Raw genomic sequence first — 12,950 nt, 5'->3', positions numbered from 1 at the left:
TCATAGCCAAGTTAACTATCTACTCCCACTAATACTCTAGTAGCGTACAAGTACTAGCTTACTCTTAGCTAACTAGACGATGCCGGCCACCATCTGCGATACACGCTAAACGCCAGCACCGGCGTCCTCCGCCTCGCCTCGGACTTGCCAGAGGTGCGATAGGGCGCGTTCCTCGCGCGCGTTGGCCCTTTCCATGCCGGCGTGATCCATCGAAGCTTCGGCTTCTAAGCGGGAAACCCACTTGACGAGCTGGTAGTAAAAATCGGCGTTGCAAAAGCGTGTGTGCCCGACAGCCTCCAGGGCTATTTGCCGGCCGCGGCCTCCACGTAGTCGGCCCAGTTGCGGGTGCTGTGCTCGCGACTCAGAGCATCGGTGCACTGCTCCATGTCCCGCTGGTGGCGCAAATCGGCGATACGCCGCTCCGCCGCCAAGCGGTCGCGCTCCAACAACTCCTGCTCCTCCGCCAGGCGGTCACACTCCAACAAGTCCTCTATCTCCGCATTGCCATCTAAAGACCGATAGAATGCCTCCTAACTCCGTCTGCCTTCCGATGAAAAACCGATCACTAGTTCCGGCGCTGATCGCCTCCGGCCTCGCCTATCGCGGACGGGCGGGGGCAAGGCGGACGTGGCGAGAGCGAGGATAAGTCGCGAGCGACATCGGGCCGGTGGGGGCTTATGAGGATAGGGCGAGTTGGGTCACGGTGCCACCATAGAAGGCCGGGAAACAATACTTATAGGCGGCAGGAAGCGCGACGGTCATCGGAATTCAATGCATAATTAAGCAGGCATGGCTTAGCATGCTAGCTTGCTGTGGAAAACTAGAGAAACTAAAATTCTGACTATGCCGTCCCGTCCCGTCCGTGGTAGGTCGCACGCCGGCATGACGGTTAAACGAGTGCACTCGAATTATCTCCCTCCTTGTCAATAATGATTCCACGAATATAAAAGGCCCGCAACAATTAAAACGCATCTTTTTCGCATCAGTTAGTGCTACCTCTTGAGCACTGCGTTGCTTTTCCCTTGAAGAGGAAACGGTGATGCAGCAAAGTAGTGTAAGTATTTCCCTCAGTTTTTGAGAACCAGGGTATCAATCCAGTAGGAGGCCACGCACGAGTCCCTCGCACCTACACAAACAAATAAATCCTCGCAACCAACGCAATAAAGGGGTTGTCAATCGCTTCACGGTCACTTACGAGAGTGAGATCTGATAGATATGATAAGATAATATTTTTGGTATTTTTATGATAAAGATGCAAAGTAAAGAAAGCAAAATAAAGACGACGCTAGAAAAAACTTGTTGACGGGAGATTAATATGATGGAAAATAGACCCGGGGGCCATAGGTTTCACTAGTGGCTTCTCTCAAGAGCATAAGTATTACGGTGGGTGAACAAATTACTGTTGAGCAATTGACAGAATTGAGCATAGTTATGAGAATATCTAGGTATGATCATGTATATAGGCATCACGTCCGTGACAAGTAGACCGACTCCTGCCTGCATCTACTACTATTACTCCACACATCGACCGCTATCCAGCATGCATCTAGAGTATTAAGTTCATAAGAACAGACTAACGCTTCAAGTAAGATGACATGATGTAGAGGGATAAACTCATGCAATATGATATAAACCCCATCTTGTTATCCTCGATGGCAACAATACAATACGTGCCTTGCTGCCCCTACTGTCACTGGGAAAGGACACCGCAAGATTGAACCCAAAGCTAAGCACTTCTCTAATTGCAAGAAAGATCAATCTAGTAGGCCAAACCAAACTGATAATTCGAAGAGACTTGCAAAGATAACCAATCATACATAAAAGAATTCAGAGAAGATTCAAATATTGTTCATAGATAAACTTGATCATAAACCCACAATTCATCGGTCTCAACAAACACACCGCAAAAGAAGATTATGTCGAATAGATCTCCACAAGAGAGGGGGAGAACATTGTATTGAGATCCAAAAAGAGAGAAGAAGCCATCTAGAAAATAACTATGGACCCGAAGGTCTGAGGTAAACTACTCACACATCATCGGAGAGGCTATGGTGTTGATGTAGAAGCCCTCCGTGATCGATGCCCCCTCCGGCGGAGCTCCGGAAAAGGCCCCAAGATGGGATCTCACGGGTACAAAAGGTTGTGGCGGTGGAATTAGGTTTTTGGCTCCGTATCTGGTAGTTTGGGGGTACGTAGGTATATATAGGAGGAAGAAGTACGTCGGTGGAGCAACATGGGGCCCACGAGGGTGGAGGGCGCCCCCCTACCTCGTGCCCTCCTGGTTGATGTCTTGACGTAGGGTCCAAGTCCTCTGGATCACGTTCGTTCCGAAAATCACGTTCCCGAAGGATTCATTCTGTTTGGACTCCGTTTGATATTCTTTTTCTGCGAAACTCTGAAATAGGCAAAAAACAGCAATTCTGGGCTGGGCCTCCGGTTAATAGGTTAGTCCCAAAAATAATATAAAAGTGTATAATAAAGCCCATTAATGTCCAAAACAGAATATAATATAGCGTGGAACAATAAAAAATTAAAGATACGTTGGAGACGTATCAAGCATCCCCAAGCTTAATTCTTGCTCGTCCTCGAGTAGGTAAATGATAAAAACAAAAAAAAATTATGTGGAATGCTACATGGCATAATTTCAATGGAATTCTCTTAATTGCGGTATGAATATTCAGATCCAAAAGATTCAAGACAAAAGTTAAATATTGACATAAAAATAATAATACTTCAAGCATACTAACTAAGCAATTATGTCTCCTCAAAGTAACTTGGCCAAAGAAAGTTATCCCTACAAAATCATATAGTCTGGCTATGCTCTATCTTCACCACACAAAGTATTTAAATCATGCACAACCTCAATGACAAGCCAAGCAATTGTTTCATACTTTTGATGTTCTCAAACTTTTTCAATCTTCACGCAATACATGAGCGTGAGCCATGGACATAGCACTATATGTGGAATAGAATGGTGGTTGTGGAGAAGACAAAAAAGGAGAAGATAGTCTCACATCAACTAGGCGTATCAACGGGCTATGGAGGTGCCCATTAATAGATATCAATGTGAGTGAGTAGGGATTGCCATGCAACGGATGCACTAGAGCTATAAGTATATGAAAGCTCAACAAAAGAAACTAAGTGGTGTGCATCCAACTCGCTTGCTCACGAAGACCTAGGGCATTTTGAGGAAGGCCATCATTGGAATATACAAGCCAAGTTCTATAATGAAAATTGCCCACTAGTATATGAAAGTGATATCATAGGAGACTCTCTATCATGAAGATCATGGTGCTACTTTGAAGCACAAGTGTGGTAAAAGGATAGTAACATTGTCCCTTCTCTCTTTTTCTCCCATTTCTTTATTTGGTCCTTTTCTCTCTTTTTTATGGCCTCTTTTTTTATAGTCCGGAGTCTCATCCCGACTTGTGGGGGAATCATAGTCTCCATCATCCTTTCCTCACTTGGGACAATTCTCTAAAAATGATGATCATCACACTTTTATTTACTTACAACTCAATAATTACAACTCAATACTTAGAACAAAATATGATTCTATGTGAATGCCTCCGGCGGTGTACCGGTATATGCAATGAATCAAGAGTGACATGTATGAAAGAATTATGAACGGTGGCTTTGCCACAAATACGATGTCAACTACATGATCATGCAAATCAATATGACAATGATGGAGCGTGTCATAGTAAACGGAACGGTGGAAAGTTGCATGGCAATATATCTCGGAATTGCTATGGAAATGCCATGATAGGTAGGTATGGTGGCTGTTTTGAGGAAGGTATATGGTGGGTGTATGATACTGGCGAAAAGTGCGCGGTATTAGAGAGGCTAGCAACGGTGGAAGGAAGAAAAGTGCGTATTATGCATGGACTCAACATTAGTCATAAAGAACTCATATACTTATTGCAAAAATCTACAAGTTATCAAAGCAAAGTATTATGCGCATGCTCCTAGGGGGATAGATTGGTAGTAAAAGACCATCGCTCGTCCCCGACCGCCACTCATAAGCAAGATAATCAATAAATAAATCATGCTCCGACTTCATCACATAACGGTTCACCATACGTGCATGCTACGGGAATGACAAACTTTAACACAAGTATTTCTCAAATTCACAACTACTCAACTAGCATGACTCTAATATCATCATCTTCATATCTCAAAACAATTATCAAGCATCTAACTTCTCACAGTATTCAACACACTCATAAGAATTTTTTTACTAATCTTGAATGCCTATCATAATTAAAGCAAATTACCATGCTGTTTTGTAGGACTCTCAAAATAATCTAAGTGAAGCATGAGAGAACAATAGTTTCTATAAAACAAATCCACCACCGTGCTCTAAAAGATATAAGCGAAGCACTAGAGCAAAAACTATATAACTCAAAAGATATAAGTGAAGCACATAGAGTATTCTAACAATTTTCGAATCCTGTGTGTCTCTCTCAAAAGGTGTGTACAACAAAGATGATTGTGGTAAACTAAAAGGCAAAGACTCAAATAATACAAGACGCTCCAAGCAAAACACATATCATGTGGTGAATAAAAATATAGCTCCAATTAACGTTACCGATGGAAGTAGAGGAAAGAGGGGATACCTTCCGGGGCATCCCCAAGCTTTGCCTTTTTGGTTTCCTTATATTATCTTGGGGTGCCATGGGCATCCCCAAGCTTAGGCTCTTTCCACTCTTTGTTCCATAATCCATCAAATTTTTTACCCAAAACTTGAAAACTTCACAACACAAAACTCAGCAGAAAATCTCATGAGTTCCGTTAGCGAAAGAAAACAAAACACCACTTCAAGGTACTGTAATGAACTCATTCTTTATTTATATTGGTGTTAAACCTACTGTATTCCAACTTCTCTATGGTTTATAAACTATTTTACTAGCCATAGATTCATCAAACTAAGCAAACAACACACGAAAAACAGAATCTGTCAAAAACAGAACAGTCTGTAGTAATCTGTTACTAACGCAAACTTCTGGAACTCCAAAAATTCAGCCAAAATAGGAAGACCTAGAAAATTTGTTTATTGATCAGCAGCAATGAGTATCAATATTTTATCACGTTTTGGTGATTTTTAACAATTATTTTCGTGAACAGAAAGTATCTGTAATTTTCAGCAGGATCAAATAACTATCAGCTAAGAAGATCCTATAGGTTAAACTTGGCACAAACACTAATTAAAACATAAAAACAAATCTAACCAGAGGCTAGATCAAATATTTATTCCTAAACAGAAGCAAAAAGCAAAAAACTAAAAATAAAATTGGGTTGCCTCCCAACAATCGCTATCGTTTAACGCCCCTAGCTAGGCATAATAGCAAGGATAAATCTAGGTATTGCCATCTTTGGTTTTAGGGAAGAAAAGAGCAAACTTGTTATCTATCGAATTAATATTTCTATTTTGATAAAGCACGTGGCTATTAATGGTAGAAGAAAGATTACGCACGTTGCGGAAATTTGCATCTAGGCTAGCTTTTATCTCTTTGATAGATTCATTTTGGTAGGAGAGCAAAAGAGATGTGCATTAAACTTTCTCATTCATGGGGTGCCCAAATATAGTTTTCATCTTTTCATAGGTATCTATGGGGTCCCCTTCAAGAAAACCCTCTTCAAAAATAGAATCTAAAACTTGTTTGAATGAAGCGGGCAACCCAACATAAAAGCTTTTTAGGTAAACCTTAATTTGATATTGGGGTACATAGCTAGCCCGGATCCTTAACAGCCTATCCCAAGCATCTTTCAAAGATTCGTCGAGTAAATAACGAAAAATTCCGGAATCATCTTCATCAAAATTATTAAGACTCTCATTGACAACTCCGGCAGGTTTTTCCATAGCCTTATTTATGAGTTTAGATAGAATAGAAGGATCGTCCAAGTTCAGGAGAGAACCCCCAACTCTTTTTGGTTCCGACATGGCGAAGGAAAGGCGAGCGAAAAGAGTCAAACGGAAAAGAGAGGGCGAATAAAACGGCAAGGGTGAAGTGGGGGAGAGGAAAACAAGAGGCAAATGGCAAATAATGTAATGCGGGAGATAAGGGTTTGTGATGGGTACTTGGTATGTTGATTTTTGCGTAGACTCCCCGGCAACGGCGCCAGAAATGGCTCATTGTCGGGAGTCAAATCTTGACTTGACTTTGCGTAAGCCTCGCCGGCAACGGCCCAGGAATCCTTCCTGCTACCTCTTGAGCACTGCGTTGGTTTTCCGTTGAAGAGGAATGGGTGATGCAGCAACGTAGCATAAGTATTTCCCTTAGTTTTTGAGAACCAAGGTATCAATCCAGTAGGAGGCCACGCACGAGTCCCTCGCACCTACACAAACAAATAAATCCTTGCAACCAATGCAATAAAGGGGTTGTCAATCCCTTCACGGTCACTTACGAGAGTGAGATCTGATAGATATGATAAGATAATATTGTTGGTATTTTTATGATAAAGATGCAAAGTAAAGAAAGAAAAATAAAGACGACGCTAGAAATAACTTGTTGACGGGAGATTAATATGATGGAAAATAGACCCAGGGGCGATAGGTTTCACTAGTGGCTTCTCTCAAGAGCATAAGCATTACGATGGGTGAACAAATTAATGTTGAGCAATTGACAGAATTGAGCATAGTTATGAGAATATCTAGGTATGATCATGTATATAGGCATCACGTCCGAGACAAGTAGACCAACTCCTGCCTGCATATACTACTATTACTCCACACATCGACCGCTATCCAGCATGCATCTAGAGTATTAAGTTTAAGAACAGAGTAACGCTTTAAGTAAGATGACATGATGTAGAGGGATAAACTCATGCAATATGATATAAACCCCATCTTGTTATCCTCGATGGCAACAATACAATACGTGCCTTGCTGCCCCTACTGTCACTGGGAAAGGACACCGCAAGATTGAACCCAAAGCTAAGCACTTCTCCCATTGCAAGAAAGATCAATCAAGTAGGCCAAACCATACTGATAATTCGAAGAGACTTGCAATGATAACCAATCATACATAAAAGAATTCAGAGAAGATTCAAATATTGTTCATAGATAAACATGATCATAAACTCACAATTCATCGGTCTCAACAAACACACCGCAAAAGAACATTACGTCGAATAGATCTCCACAAGAGAGGGGGAGAACATTGTATTGAGATCCAAAAAGAGAGAAGAAGCCATCTAGCTAATAACTATGGACCCGAAGGTCTGAGGTAAACTACTCACACATCATCGGAGAGGCTATGGTGTTGATGTAGAAGCCCTCCGTGATCGATGCCCCTTTCGGGGAAGCTCTGGAAAAGGCCCCCAGATGGGATCTCACGGGTACAGAAGGTTGCGGCGGTGGAATTAGGTTTTTGGCTCCGTATTTGGTAGTTTCGGGGTACGTAGGTATATATAGGAGGAAGAAGTACGTTGGTGGAGCAACGTAGGGCCCACGAGGGTCGAGGGCGCGCCCAGGGGGGGTAGGCGCGCCTCCCTACCTCCTGCCCTCCTGGTTGATGTCTTGACGTAGGGTCCAAGTCCTCTGGATCACGTTCGTTCCGAAAATCATGTTCCCGAAGGTTTCATTCCATTTGGACTCCGTTTGATATTCTTTTTCTGCGAAACTCTGAAATTGGCAAAAACATCAATTCTGGGCCGGGCCTCCAGTTAATAGGTTAGTCCCAAAAATAATATAAAAGTGTATAATAAAGCCCATTAATGTCCAAAACAGAATATAATATAGCATGGAACAATCAAAAATTATAGATACATTGGAGACGTATCAGTTAGCTGCCTTAATTACGGCCGGCTGCATGAAGGCACTCAAAATCGCTCGTAGCTAGTACGTGGAGCAGCATGCAACGAGTCGCAGCCGAGGGCATTAGTTGATGAACTTTAGCTGGGAGATAAGGCATTGCGAACGTTTTCGCTGGCAGTTTCTTCAGATTCGCATGGCATTTTCTTCAGAGCAGCTTGTTAGTTTCTTCAGAGGTCGGCATTTTTATTCAAAAAACTACCACTTCGGATCTTGCATCGCAACTAAAACTGCCAGGAGCGCATTAGTAGGCTAGCTACTGATCGATCAGTAACTTGTAAACACTGAGCGAACAGATATAAGGAACTGTTAATGCATCTCAATGATTCACGGATCATATACAAATATGTAGCTCCAAAAGCAAAGATCAGCCACAACTTAAACCAACTAGTACGATTCCCATACACAAGATCAACATGTTAATGCATCTCAATGATTCACAGATCATATACAAATATGTAGCTCCAAAAGCAAAGATCTAGAAAAAACATGTGTTCTTCCTACTAACATGGATGCTTCTCTTGGCCAACATTCAGTACAGACTGAAAGACAAATTTGTTTGTGAAGTCTACAATTCCTCTTGCAAACGTAAGTGGTTTCACCAACAGCTGGAACCATGAGAATGAACCACACATGATGGAGGAACATCCACTGCAATATGATTTGGTCTTCTCTCGATCACACGGCGAGAGTATTTTCGGAATACAAACTTTAACTTAGGCAAAATGATGCCCATTGTATAATCACACCAAAGCAATGAAGCACCTAGTGTTGGCCAATAAATAGTACAGTACTACTTTTCTGCAGTCCATGAAGTGACTATCCAATCTTTCTGTGCCTATTTTCAAATGGCACTGCATGCAGTGACTATACTATTCTCTTGTGCAGTTCAACCAAAAGTGCGGTCACTTTGTGTGTTTGCCAAATAGCAACGGGCAGACATCTCTGTCTGCACAAATATCAAGCGCAGCTAGTAAACATATACCCCACCTTGTATTTTTGGTTTAAACATGTCTCTTCCGCTTAGCATCTGTCATGTTTTGCACTGGACAATTTGATACAGTCATGTTTTGCCCTGGAAAATTTCATACTGAATTGATTTGCTTGTTCAGAGTAGAAATATAGCGCCTATTCTTCATCAGACCAAGGATATCCATGTTCGCAGTGATGGAAGAGGTGAAATCGATACAACCGAAATTGAGCATCCAATCATTCAATCATGTCCTGCACCTCCAATGTAGGTCCACCCTGCCAATAAATTCACATGCAAACCACTAGTATTACTATCTAATGACAGTACAAAAAGAGTAGCAAGATAGTAGCAAACCATGTACCTTCTTAATGAACAGCTCATAGTGCCACCAATTGGATATAAAGGTTTGGAAGAAAACATACTCCTAATGTTGAACCAGTTGGACTTTTTGTGCAGTTCCACTAAAATCGAGCATCCCTGTTTGCATAGATATTGAAAGTGTGATTACTATAAAAGTGGCACTAGTTGAAGCATAGACTCACAAATATAAGCGTTCCAATTTCGTAATGGAAAAAGGTAGCAAGATTGTTTCTAACCACCTGTTTGAAGGAATAAATAAGGCAACAGCGGCTGATGTCAGAAAGGCATATATAGTTCTTTCTGAAAGAATGATCGATTCCTAACCTTTCCTCTTCTTTTAAGCATGCAGTTCAACTAAAATAAAATGCCATCACTGCCTTGACAATTCAGCGACACTGTACAAAAGGAAATGACTTAACATTACATCATGATGTCAGGTATTCAGTCGACAGGCATTAGAGACAAACTTATAGACCTCCTACGATAACATAATGAACATTAATTTTAACAAAGGTGTGACTAGCTTTACCGGGATAATTTGAGTGAACTCTACACACTCTGTTCCTTAATATAAGACGTTTTTGCGGTTCAGTTTAAAGTACCCAAATGTCTAGTATTTAGAAAAACGGGTAGTAGTTTTCTTGAGCACATATCTGGGAAAGCTTGCCACACTTTATTTATGTCCATATGCTAATGCAACACCATTCGAAATTTCGAATACTACAAATATACACTAATCCAGTGGCTAGTGCAACAATAGAGTAGTTATTTTATTACAGGGTACAGTACAATGGTTTTACTGAACAGATTTCAATAAACTCTGGCACTAGAAGATTTCTATAAGAATTAAGAATACAAAATGTAAAGGTAACACGTTTCAGCATTGGTATACTATCTTTGCATGAGAATTAAACCAAATACAAAAGTCTGAAGGTAACTAGCATTATTAACTAATGACAGTATAAAAAATTGCAAACCATGTACCCCCAAGGTAAATATCATTTCGAACTCGGGGGGACCTTAAAAATTGCTATCCCAATCTTGATAATCGATCAAACATAAAAACTTGATCGAACGAATCAAGAGAACAGCCGGAGGAGGAGGTGCCGACTCTTGACCTTTCCTCTTGTCTTCATAATTTTTTGTGCAGTTTAACCAAAATAAAATGACATCAGCACCTTGGCATTTTGGTGACACTGTACAAAAAAATTAACTTATCTCATGAAAGTGAGGTATGTAATCTATAAGCATTAACAGTGCAAAAATCTGAAGGTAGTAACAAGTTTCATCGTTGGTATACTGGCTGGCTGTGCAACAGCATTAGAATGTCTTAGCTAAAAAATCTTTAATACATCCACAATCAACAGCTAACCCTGAAATAATCCAGTGACTTTAAATGGCATTGCTTAAATTTATCGGTGGCATTAGACTGAGTGCGGCATTAGTTAAATGTGGCATCACTTTAGCAGTAGCATTGCTTGACTTGACTGCTGGCGTTATACTAACAGCAAAAAAGTGACAATCAGAGCATGGGAGGCCCATTCGGACAGTGGGCGCACTAGTACGATGTACCTCCACGGACGCATAGAGTGGTGAGGGAGGTATGGTTGCCCAGAGCAACAAATATCCAGGCAGCATATGTGGATTACGTCCCATTTTTGTTATGTTTAGCCACCTTTTCCTATGTGAGGACAACAAACCGATCGACCTGGTCATTCTGTATTGCGTTGTCATGCCTTTCTACCCTTCTTCAACCAAGAGACACGAGACTCGTTCCTTAGCTACTGATTTTCCCCTTTTCAATCTAGATGCGGGTTCGATGCCTACTCTCTTGGATTGTACAGTCTCCCTTCTTTTCCTTATTCAACCCAGACATGCATTAGTCTGCATGAAGTAGGGTTTCCTTTAATAGTGCAAGGTTTTCGTCTGCGTGACCAGCAGAGCAGAGGATAGCAAATTGGGAAGATGGTGGAGTGGAAAAAGATCCACATGCAGCGACGTGGCAGATGGGGCAATAGAACAAGGGTATGGTTCGAAAAGAGGTAGCATACGTGAGGGTCGGCGGGAAGTGGCTTCGCTCGTGGTCGTCGTTCTCCGCACGCACTACTGCAGCGAGCTTGGGGACGGAGGCCATCCCGCGCGGGCGCTAGGTCTGAGAGGACGGCCTTGTCGTCAGTGCGTGACCTCGCTCGCCGACGACGAGTGCGTCAAAGCTGCACATCCTTTTCTTCCCCGGCGGATCTGTGACCACCGGTGAGGAGGGAGAGAGAGGCCGTCTTTTTTAGTTCTGGAGAGAGGGTGATAGTGTGAGAAGCAAGTGGGCAGCCCTTAGCAAGAAAGCTCTGAAGCTCCAGCCTATATATTTTTTTATACTACTAGTACTAGAGGTGGAGTAGTGGTAGAGTAGTTTATATTTTCTCTACAAACAGTACCAATTAGTCGTGCTTCAAAACTGAACGGCACGCTATTAAAAAAATAAAGTCGAAAAATAATACGGCACTTCGGGGCAACGCGGCCAGATCGCATTTTGCACGAGAAATTACACACCATGTTTCGTTGACATGTGGTCCCGTTCCAACATGTCAATGAGACGACGGCGAGTCCATTTGTACAATTTCCGAAAGGACGTGTAGGCCGGGGCGCCTCTTCGTGTACCGTGGCAAACTGTCAACCGTCCACCGACTATTCGCCTTTCCCTCTCGATTTGGAACTGATGTCTCACGCTCTTCCTCCCTCCTCCATTTGCCTTCACCCTTCCTTCTGCCATTGTTCGATCGTGTTCTCCATGGGGGGAGCAAGCCGGAAATGACCCCGTTATTCTTGCCCCGATCTGAAAGATGACGTGGTAGGGGAACTCATTGATCGGTGCGACGTCATCACCTCGGCTAGCATGGCAGGTTCATTCAAGAACATTCTCGACTCAACTAATAACATCATTACAAGGAACCCAAGGGTCCAGGAGCGGTTTGATCTCCCTTATCTTATTCGCTATAAGCCTGTTCGCATGGGCGCGGACGACGGAGGCCTTGCCTTGTGCAAGATGATGCCGCTTGATAATGATACGTGTGATGTCAAGATGTCACTCGGGTACAATTGCGAGTGGGAACTTGTGAATGTGTACACTCGTCAGCGGATTCCACTTCCAATAATCTCAGAGTGCCCTGAGGTTGAGCACACAGATGATCTATGTACGTTCAAATATGATCATGGTGGCTGTCATCTATGGAAGATAGCAATTTGCCGAGTTCCCAACCGCTCTTGGAATTACGAGAACTATGAAGTTGTTGCTATATTCGACAAGCTTGTTGTCGTCGTTACTGATTCCACGGTTCGTCCATGGATATTGCTCAAAAATCAGTTTCTGTACACGGATGATGAGTACTATGATGCAATTAAATACGAGGATCTTGTGTTTTCTTCCACCAGTCGTGGCATTGTTTTTGCATGGGATCCTCGTTGTTTCGGTACGTTTCTCTTGCACCGTAATTATAATTGTTTCATCCACATGCATGTGGGTTAGCACGTTTCCCAATACTAATTAACCTTCTTGTGTTTCCAAGGTCCTGTGAACATTCCACCACCTATACTTGAAAATTTTTATAACCAAGGGGGAGATGACGATGGTGATGACCACGATCATGAGGACGAGTAGGACTTATATACTCAGTGGCGGCTGGCAACTAATTCCGATGGATCACCTCTTCTTGTCTATATACAGTGCACTGATATTGTTACTACTGAGGGAGCACGTGTTGTCTCCCATGATCGCCCTCTCCGGACCTATTCCAACACCCGTTGCAG

The sequence above is a fragment of the Aegilops tauschii genome, chromosome 1, assembly GCF_002575655.3.
Source record: "Aegilops tauschii subsp. strangulata cultivar AL8/78 chromosome 1, Aet v6.0, whole genome shotgun sequence".
Classification (NCBI taxonomy): domain Eukaryota; kingdom Viridiplantae; phylum Streptophyta; class Magnoliopsida; order Poales; family Poaceae; genus Aegilops; species Aegilops tauschii.
Note: the sequence above shows the minus strand (reverse complement) of the source record.